Raw genomic sequence first — 9,706 nt, forward strand, 5'->3', positions numbered from 1 at the left:
GGGCCACAAAATGGTGTAAATTTACAGAAAAAGTCTACTAGCCATTCATTTGTTTTGATATGTTGTGGCCCGCCTGAGGCGTCACATGACTATGCTTTTATGCCACAAAATCTAAAATCTCACGCATATGCGTCCACATGTAGATGTCTACTGCTACCGCTGAAAATAGATATTATTGAGAAATGTTCCAGTGCAGTAGTTATGAAACCTTCCATGCACCTAGCTAGTTACATTTGGAATTGGGAGCATCTTCGTCACCCATCAGGACCATCCATTAGGTCCATGCACTCATTTATGCTCCAATGAAAAAACCACATCAGTGGATGCTCCTGAATATCTGTAACTGGTCCTATATTGGATGGACATGATTCTCCATCCATTTTTCATTCCAGCTGATGCACGTATTAGGTATTAGGTGGACCATTGGATGAGTATGATTTTTTGAAGGCAGCCTATGAGAAGTGGACTTGCAGTGATGTGGATGGGAAAGAGACCAAATGCAGCCAGGTGCATGGAAAAATCCATTCATTTAGTCTACTGGATCCTTTCTCTTTATCATTATCTTTGTAGACTAGCATTAACGCATTAACTACCTATTGGTACAATTATTTAATGGTTGAGATTCTGCTATGAGGGGGAAAAAAAATCATTGCCTCTTCGCTTTCTGTGGGGCCCCTAGCTTCCTTATTTATAAGCCCTGGTATTGTTAGGGCACTTCTGACATTTCAACGGAAAGATGGTGGATTTTAAGGTGGGCTTCGGTCGTTTTCGCTGAAGAGAAAAACAAAACACTTTCGTTTTGATTTGATATATTTTCTTTTGTTTTGATTTGATACATTTTCTTTTGTTTGATTTGTTTGATTCACTGGACGAGGTTTGGGTAGTGACCTTGCCACTAGCCAATGGCTATTGGTAGGTGCTCTGTGAGCCCTACCATGATGCATGTGTTTCATCCATGCCATCCTTCTATTTTTCATATTATTTTACGGTATAATTCAAAAAACGAGGTAAATTTAAATCTCAAGTGAACCACAGGAAATAGAGTTGATTGAACACCCACCATTAAAAACTTCCCTACGGCCACAAAGGATTCTGATCATTTTTTTTTCCCTTCATCCAGGTTTGTATGACCTAATCAACAGGTTGGATATCAAATAAACATTACAGTGGGCCCTATGAGGTTTTTAAGGGTGGACATTCAATTACTACTGTTTTCTAATTGTGTGGTCCGCCTGATATTTAGATACCTCTCATTTTGAGATTAAGTCCTATAATGATGTGAAAAAGTGAATGGGCAGCATGGATAGAACACATACATCATGGTGGGGCCCACATAGCACCAACAATTAGCCACCTGGCTAGTGGCAGCGGCACTAGCCAAACCGTCTCCTCATTCACTTTCTAAAATGCATTCCCTATAGCCAATGTAATTTATCATGACATTTTAATAGTTGTATTAGTGAGTTTTTTGTTGTCCAATTTTACTAGATATAATGAGAATTTCCACAAGATTAAACTGATTGTTCATAAATTTTCATAATATTTGCAATCAAATTTCCAAGGGAAGCTCAGTGGTTCAACTTGGATGTTACTTTCCTGAAACCCTAAGCTATGGGGCTCAACTTGATGTCCATATTATATCGACACTGGCCATTAGTTTTGTTAAACTGTGCTAGAGCCATCATCATGTTTATATGCCATCTAATCCCTCTAAAATGTCATTCTACCAGGATAAAGTGGAAACACTATTGAGGTGGCTGATGGTATCTCATCGGTAAGAAATACATGGACGTCTCCCCTCCCTCTCCTTGTATATGGCTGCTATGAAGCCTAGTTCTATAAGGCTTTGGATGTGTGCTCTCTTGTGGTTGTCTATTTGGGAGAGTACTATAGAGGAAGGGAGTTAGTTATTTTTCTGAGTATTCTTCAGCAAAAGTATCAGGGAAGAGTGTGAGAGAGACAAGCTTTGGATGTGTGCTCTCTTGTGGTTGTCTATTTTAATGAAGAAGAAAACTATGTATTTATGAAAAAAGCTATGTATTTTTAATGCAATAAAAAATTATATATACATACAAGAAGAGTGATAGAGAGAGAGATAAGCTTTGCATTCTTTTTTCTTTTTTTTTTTTACTTTTTTGTTTTAATGAAGAAACTGTGTATTTCCGAAAAAAGCTATGTTATTATCCTATAAATATATGTATATATTGTCAAATTATGTAAATTTCTGTGCTATCTCTTTTGGGCTTTTTTTTTTTTTAAAGAAAAAATAAATTTATCTAGGTGTTTTTCAGTAATAGACCCAATATCAGTCTGATCCAAAAATTCTATGGCCCTTGAGAAGGTTTCAATAGTGGGCGTTCAATCTTAATTTTTCTTTTAGTGTTGCCCACTTGAGTTTTGAATCTACCTGATTTTCAAGATTGCATCCTAACATACATTGGTATAACGGATGGATGGAGGAAAATGACATAAACATCTTGGTGGACTCCTAGAGCTTATGTCGCTGGTATTCCTGCAAATAAGAAATTCGTGTCCCTCAGCTCCTCTGTGCATATGATAGATACATTTCTACGTAGCATAGCTCACATATCATAATCATTCACCAATTGATTCCGAGCATATAATTATCCCTAGCATGAATTAATGGCATGTGAAAAAAAAATTCATTCATATCCATCTTATCCGTAGCCATCAAGACCGCATTAGAAAATAGGACCATCCAACTTTTAAATATTTCACAAGGTAAATGGAATAAAAAATCATAGGACTGTCTAACAGTTTTATTAAGAAGAAAGAAGAAGAAGCAATCCTTGTTAGGGCCTCAGTAGATGAATGGAGTGGATTGATAATCAACATGTATATTATCTTTCTACGTAACCCACCGTGCATGGGAAGGCTCCCTACTAGTCTAAAACAATAGAAAACAAAAAGGATTCATTTAGCAATCAGTCATTATCAATTTGATTAGTTTGATTTTCCAGCAGAAGCCTGTAGGTGGCTGAAGATGACCATAGCTAACCGTTCACTAAGTGGGCCAGCCCTAGTAGACCAGGCGTAATATTCAAGCTGGTCCACCCGTGAGCCACAGCGCTCTGGTTGTCCAACAATTACCATGCTTAACATGTCCATTGGTCCACTCGTCATTTGGGCGACTCATACACTTAGCATTTGTTGTTAGTGGACCACATAACTTGGATGTTTGGCAGGCGAGCGAGATTGTGTTGTATAGTTCATGAAAAGATGTGTGGTATCGGAGATGCCAATTAACAAACCTTCATAGACTAATTAAAATGCTAAAATTCCAGAGCTGGAATCGTTTACAGATGTTTGTTCGTGGGATTTTTTTATTTTATTTTTTTTAAAACACATCTTTGAAATTTTAAAACTAGCTCAATTGACTAGAAATAACTCATTTATGTTTGGACATCACATGATTTTTGAATTTCAAAATTTTAATGTTAAAATTTAATTTAAAATTGAGAGATTGAGATAAGATGATATTGGACAGAGTATTGTAACTTTTAGCATGATCCAAACTTTATTTATTATTATTATTATTTTTATTTTTACACACGCACACACACCCCCACACACTCAGGCCAATGGGATTTCACCACCTATGGATACTCGAACCGTGGTTGGGTGTTGAAACTCCTAAGAGTCTACCACTCGAGCAAGAGTAAGGATCCATAATCCAAACTTTCTTACCATTCCTTACAATAAGAAAAAAGGAGGGCTTCTCTCATTATCTCATCTTGAGGTCATGACTTATCATAGAGAAAATATGGGAGATAATATATTCAAGTATGTTTATATGACCCACCTGGCATTAAAGATCCAAACTATTGATAGTAATTTGAGTCCATTTTGACTGTAGAATCAGAGGGCTAATCAGACCTCTCTGCTCTTGTAGTGGCTAACGAATCATTGTATGTGCATCGTCCATCTTCAACTTTTGCAAAAGTCATAAGATCTTATAAGCCATCGGATATTGTAGGCCCACTCATCTCGGCCATGTTTCATATAAGATCCTAGGCATTCATCAAATGGAGTCCCCCGAACTTGCCATTGGAGAAATGCCTTGCTCCAAAATCAGGCTGGTCATATTCAGATGAACCATAGAAATAAACAAGTAGGTAACTAGTGTTAAAGTCCCTTGATATACATCGATATACTATCCTCTTAACAGCTTGAGCATTTAGAACATGTATTTGTGTGACATGATATTAGAGCAAAATGTCGTATATTTGAATCCCAATAATATATTCTCCTTTTAATTACCTTAAGCTTGTTAAGCTTACCATTGGGTCATGTCCTATAGTACCTATACCCAAGTTAACTATGTTCAAGTCTCCCCCGTCCAAGTCTTTGAGTCCAATCCCTAGCCACTTTATATGTTTGTCATCTTTTGGTTTCGATTGTGGGCACATATATATGTTACTTAATACATGTATGGTGTGTAAATGAGCTTTTTTACATGTGTGTGGGTAAGGAAGCTTCATTTCTTTTATTAGACTTGAGATATAGATAAGAAGATAGTTGGATTGCTGGCTTCCTAAATATGGTTGGGAACATTCAGAAATATTGGTTCCTTTTGCAAAGATGACATCCATACCTGCTTCTTTCAATATATATTAAATGTATACAATTTTACTATTGAAACTAACCTGACCGGCGGCAACCCTCGTAGACCTGACTTTAACTGTGTCTATCACATGGACCCAAGCCAGACTGATTTTTAACCAGGTCTCCAGGAGGCAAGAGATTTGAACCCGTTAAAATCAGGTCGGATCCATTGGGTACCTGTGGGTCTGGGTACAAAGAGACTATCATTTGGCTAATTTCAATATTGCAAAGCATGCCAGTTGAACGTAGAATCTTGGGATTGTCCAATGCGTGCAGATTTCCATCCGCTTGAATGTGGAATGATTGATATTGTGCTATAAGGCAATTTAAATCATTGCACGGCCCACCAGATGGTAGCGTCTTCTCCAGTTGAATGTGTAATGGTTGAGATTGTGCTATGAGTGCATTTATGAGGTAATTTGAATCATGGCATGGCGCACCAGATGGTAGGTCCAGATGCTGTAGAGAGGAAATAGTCTTCTCCAGTTGAATGTGTAATGGTTGGGATTGTGATATGAGTGCATTTATCAGGCAATTTAAATAATGACAGGGCCCACCAGATGGTAGGTCCAGATGCTGTAAGAGTAAATAATCTTCTCCGTAACGACATAAAGATGAATATCAAATCATCCTTGGTTTGCAAGTGAACAAGCAGTCGTCTCAGCGAGGGTTGTAGCATGCGGCCTCCTTTTCATCATCCGATGCTAAAAGAATGAAACTTGGAAAATCCAAAATTCCGTTGGGCCATTCCATCCAGCACCCTTTTAAATTCATGTGGGGTCCACACGAGTTCCGGAATGGCTTGGTTTTCGGGAAATCCCTTTATCCGGTGAATCGAGTCAGATGAATGCATTGGATGGAGTGAATAACCCACGGTGATCCACAAATAACAGGGAAGGTTTTCACGGTCTTCCTCTCTCCCTGTGACCCATAGCTCAGTGGGGCCTCCATGATGTTTGTGTCATATCTACTGTCCCTCCGTTATTTATCTCATTTGAGGACATGAGCATAAACATGAGGGAAATCCAAAACTTAAGTGGGCCACACAAGTGAGCATTGAACGCCCACTGTTGAAACCTGTGAACTGATTGGACGGCATCCAAACATCACGGTGGCCACCGGGAAGGTTTCAACGGCGGGTGTCGTGATCTGCACTATTTCTTGTGGTCGTGTCCTAAAATGAGCTCACGAAATGAATGGATAGAGTGGATATAACACAAACATTGTAGTAAGTATGGACATGGTAGGGTCCTAACTCTTGCTCGGGTGGTAGATTCTCAGGAGTTTCAACACCAGGTGAAGCGTTCAAGTACCCGTAGGTGGTGAAATTCAACTAAGGTGTGAGTGTGTGGGGGTGTGTGTGCGCGTGTTATAAAAATAAAAAAAATTAAAAAATTAAAAAAAATATGTTTTTAAAAAGTATGGACATACGAGGTGGAGCACCCTTTTCCTCGGGGATAACTGCTCTAAATTCAGAGTTTCTTTGCACTCCATGTAGACTCCTTGAATTTAGGAAAAAGCAAGGAAAATAGAAATAAATTTTAAATAATTTATAAATTAAAAATTAATTAATAATTGAAATAAACAAGTATACAAGCCTTTAAATATGGATAATAAGCCCGGAAAGAAGTTTTGAAGTTAAGGGCCCATTTGGCTTGGAGGATTAGAAGGGACTGGATGGTATTGGAAGGGATTGGAAGTTAAATCTCAGGATTGGCTGGGTCGTGTCAAACAGACGGGGTGATGTGATCCCAGGATATAGCAATCCCATGGATCTTAAGACAATCCACTAACAACACCATCATTAGCTTTAAATCCCATCCAATCCACCCTAATATGTACAAATTTTCTTGGGACATGTTCGGTTGGTGGGATTAGAAGGGATGGGAAGGTTTAATCCCGGTATTGGCCAAGCATGCCAAACAGACTCGATATAGCAATCCTGTGATATAGCAATCCCATGGATCTTAAGATAATTCACTGACAACAACATCATTACCTTGAAATCCATGCCATCCACCCTAATACCATTCAATTCCTTCCAATCCGCCCGGCCAAACGTGCCCTGAACTACAACGAAAACTCTCTAAAATTCGTAATTTATTATAAACAGTAATTTTACTATTTATATTAAGTGCGCTATGTGGCTTGGAATCTTACATATTTAGCATGGGCAACCCGGCATTGCCAGGTTGGTTGGCAAAGTAGCTTTTCCTACCTAAAATCATATATGTTACATTGAGTAACTTGTCCCAAATTGTGAGATATGCCTATTAGAAGATTTTGACGGTCTAGATTACCTCTGCCTCCGATCAGGCCTTCTCTAGTCCATCTTAGACATGAAAGTGTCTGCAACGCACTCTACATCAGTAACCCTAGGTTATAGTTAGGATGCAGTTAAGTTGCATCCTTCCCATTCTGCTATTCCACATGCTCTGGCCCACTTGGGTTTTGGATTGATTTGATTTTTATATTCAATCCAAGCACGGCGTGGCATGCCTGATGAACAGCTAGATCTCATGGACATAAATTGGTCATCCATACGTTCTCATAACTCACGCTTACCGTATCTATGCAAATCATGCTATTGGTTTCCTATATAACCCTATCGGTTTCCAGTTACAAAGAATAAGTAATGATTATTTACTTCTGTAATAATGTGTGACATCACTTACATTTAATTGTAATAATGATTTTTGGTTTCACCCATAAAGTATTATGAAATTGGTAGTTACATGATGCAAAAATTTAATGATTACAATTACTTTATCTAAATTTACTATTTATTTGACTCTTGATTTATCAACTGTAATTCTTACTAAAACAAATACGTACAAATAATAACGTGAGAACTCTTTTACCTTACATTTAATAGAAAATTAGAAAACCAAACAAGCCCTTCAAGAATAGGTAATGGTTTGACATGCACGGGCATGGTTGGACAGCTATCAGAAACTGAACTTATCCTCTTCTCGTCTTTGAATGATAGGATTTTCCCCATAATGTACGGATTGCTGTCTTTGTTTTTTCTAGTTAGCTAATCTTACAGGTTAGAAGATTGTGACCATGTAATATTACCCATTTCCATTGGTGGTGGCAAAGGGCTAGGCCGGGTTGGCACCTGTGTCATTAAACCTGGCCTGGGCTAAGTTAAAATTGGTATTGTTTTGGGCAAATAGGTAGAGTTAGGCAAATGGGTTATGTGGGGTCGAGCTTGGGCTTGATGAAATTTAAGTGGGCCAGATCAGGCCACGTGGTAATGGGTCGTGGGTTAGGTTCGGCTGGAATTGTTGGCCTGTTTATCTGTATCCGTCCTCCTTTGTATTCAGGCAGCTAATTGGAGGATCGAAACTTCCCGTTAAGGGATCTTGGGCTCTCCTTAACCGATCGTGAGTATTTGAATAATCAGCTTTATCAGCGAACCATAGTCCACTTATGCAAAACGAAACAATAAGATGCTATTCACTTCTCTTAAACTTGGGTACAAAACCAATGACCAGTTGAAAGTAGCAATTGTAGGTTGTTGACTTGTGTGAATTTTACGGGGAACCCATAAGAAAATAAATTATTTTCTTTCAATTTGATGTATTTTGTTCTTTAAATTGTAAAGAAAATATTCCCTTTAGGAAGCTAATAATTATTTTCATTAAGTGGCAGTTAGTTTGTTTGTTTCTTTGTTTTTTTTTCTTTGTTTTTTTTTTAATACGGGGTATAAGGTAACTGTAATCTAAATAAATAAGGGATTTTCAAATTTCTCAATTGAATTTTAAACGAAGCCCTTTTATTTTAAATTATTGGGCTACAACTAATGTGGATTGCCTCGTTCGGCTACAACACTTTTTTCTAACTTTTTTAAAAATTTATGTTAGTTAATAGGCTACTTTAAAAAAAAAAAAAAAGTTTGGTTAATTAACTTAAATAAGTAACTTGTAAATAAAGTAATTTATTTTCGTAAGTTATTTTTTTTATTACCTTTTTAACTTATTAAAGTGACTTAAAGTGACTTAAGTGTTGTCATTGTAAGAGTGCCCTCTAATCATGATGAATGTATGTGCGTGATGGGAATCCACATGTGATGGTTTGAGAAATTCACCCTGTCAACTATTTTATTTATTTCAAATTCGGAGGTGGCCCAAATACGATATAAATCCAAACTCAAGTGGGCCATAGAACTTAATTATAATAGTGGTGTTGAATGGCCACCTTTGAACCGCACCCATTGTTGTGTGACCCACCTATATGTTTCTAAGAATCCAACCCATCCATTGGTTTTTTCAACTAAAATTAAATCGGTGGTCAAAAATACAATGAAGATCCAAAACTTAAGTAGATTAGGCAGCTTGAAATAGTGTTATTGAACCCCCACCAACCCAATGAAGGAGCTTGAAAAACTAGAGTGCCCCGGCATGATGTTTTGTGAAATCCACCATGTTCACCATTTTTCTCGGCTCATTGTAGGTTGTGGGCCCAAATATGAGACAAATCCAACACTAAGTGGGCTACGGGACTTGAGATAATGGTATAGAACCTCCATTATTGAAATAGTCACGAGGCCTATATTGATTTTCTTTTCAAATATCCACCAATTTCTTCATATGATCTTATGGGTGTGGGAATGACCTAAAGACCAGTTTGGATGGCATACAACATAGTGGCCTCTTGGAATATTTCAATGGTGGTCGTTCAATCTCCATTGTTTCTTCTACTATTACCCACTTAAGCTTTGGGTCTACCTCAAATTTTGAGCCCACCTCCTAACATGATCCAGTAAAGTAAAATGGATAACTAGGGTGCATTTTAAAGAAACAGCATGGCGGAATTATGCCCATCATTTTGCCTCCGACAAGAGGAGCAGAGCAAATTGGGTTAGCCAAGAACAAACTATTTAGTTAGGTGGTGATTGTGGACACACCTTGATGTATGTGTTATATATCCATGCCTTCCAGCCATTTTGCCAACTCATTTTAGTGCATGAGCCAACAAATGAGGCATATCCAAGTCTCCAATGGACCACAACATAAGAAACATGGTGAATGAACGCCCACCATTAAAAACTTGTAGGGGGCCACAAAAGTTTTGG

The sequence above is a fragment of the Magnolia sinica genome, chromosome 3 (genome assembly GCF_029962835.1).
Source record: "Magnolia sinica isolate HGM2019 chromosome 3, MsV1, whole genome shotgun sequence".
Taxonomy (NCBI): Eukaryota; Viridiplantae; Streptophyta; class Magnoliopsida; order Magnoliales; family Magnoliaceae; genus Magnolia; species Magnolia sinica.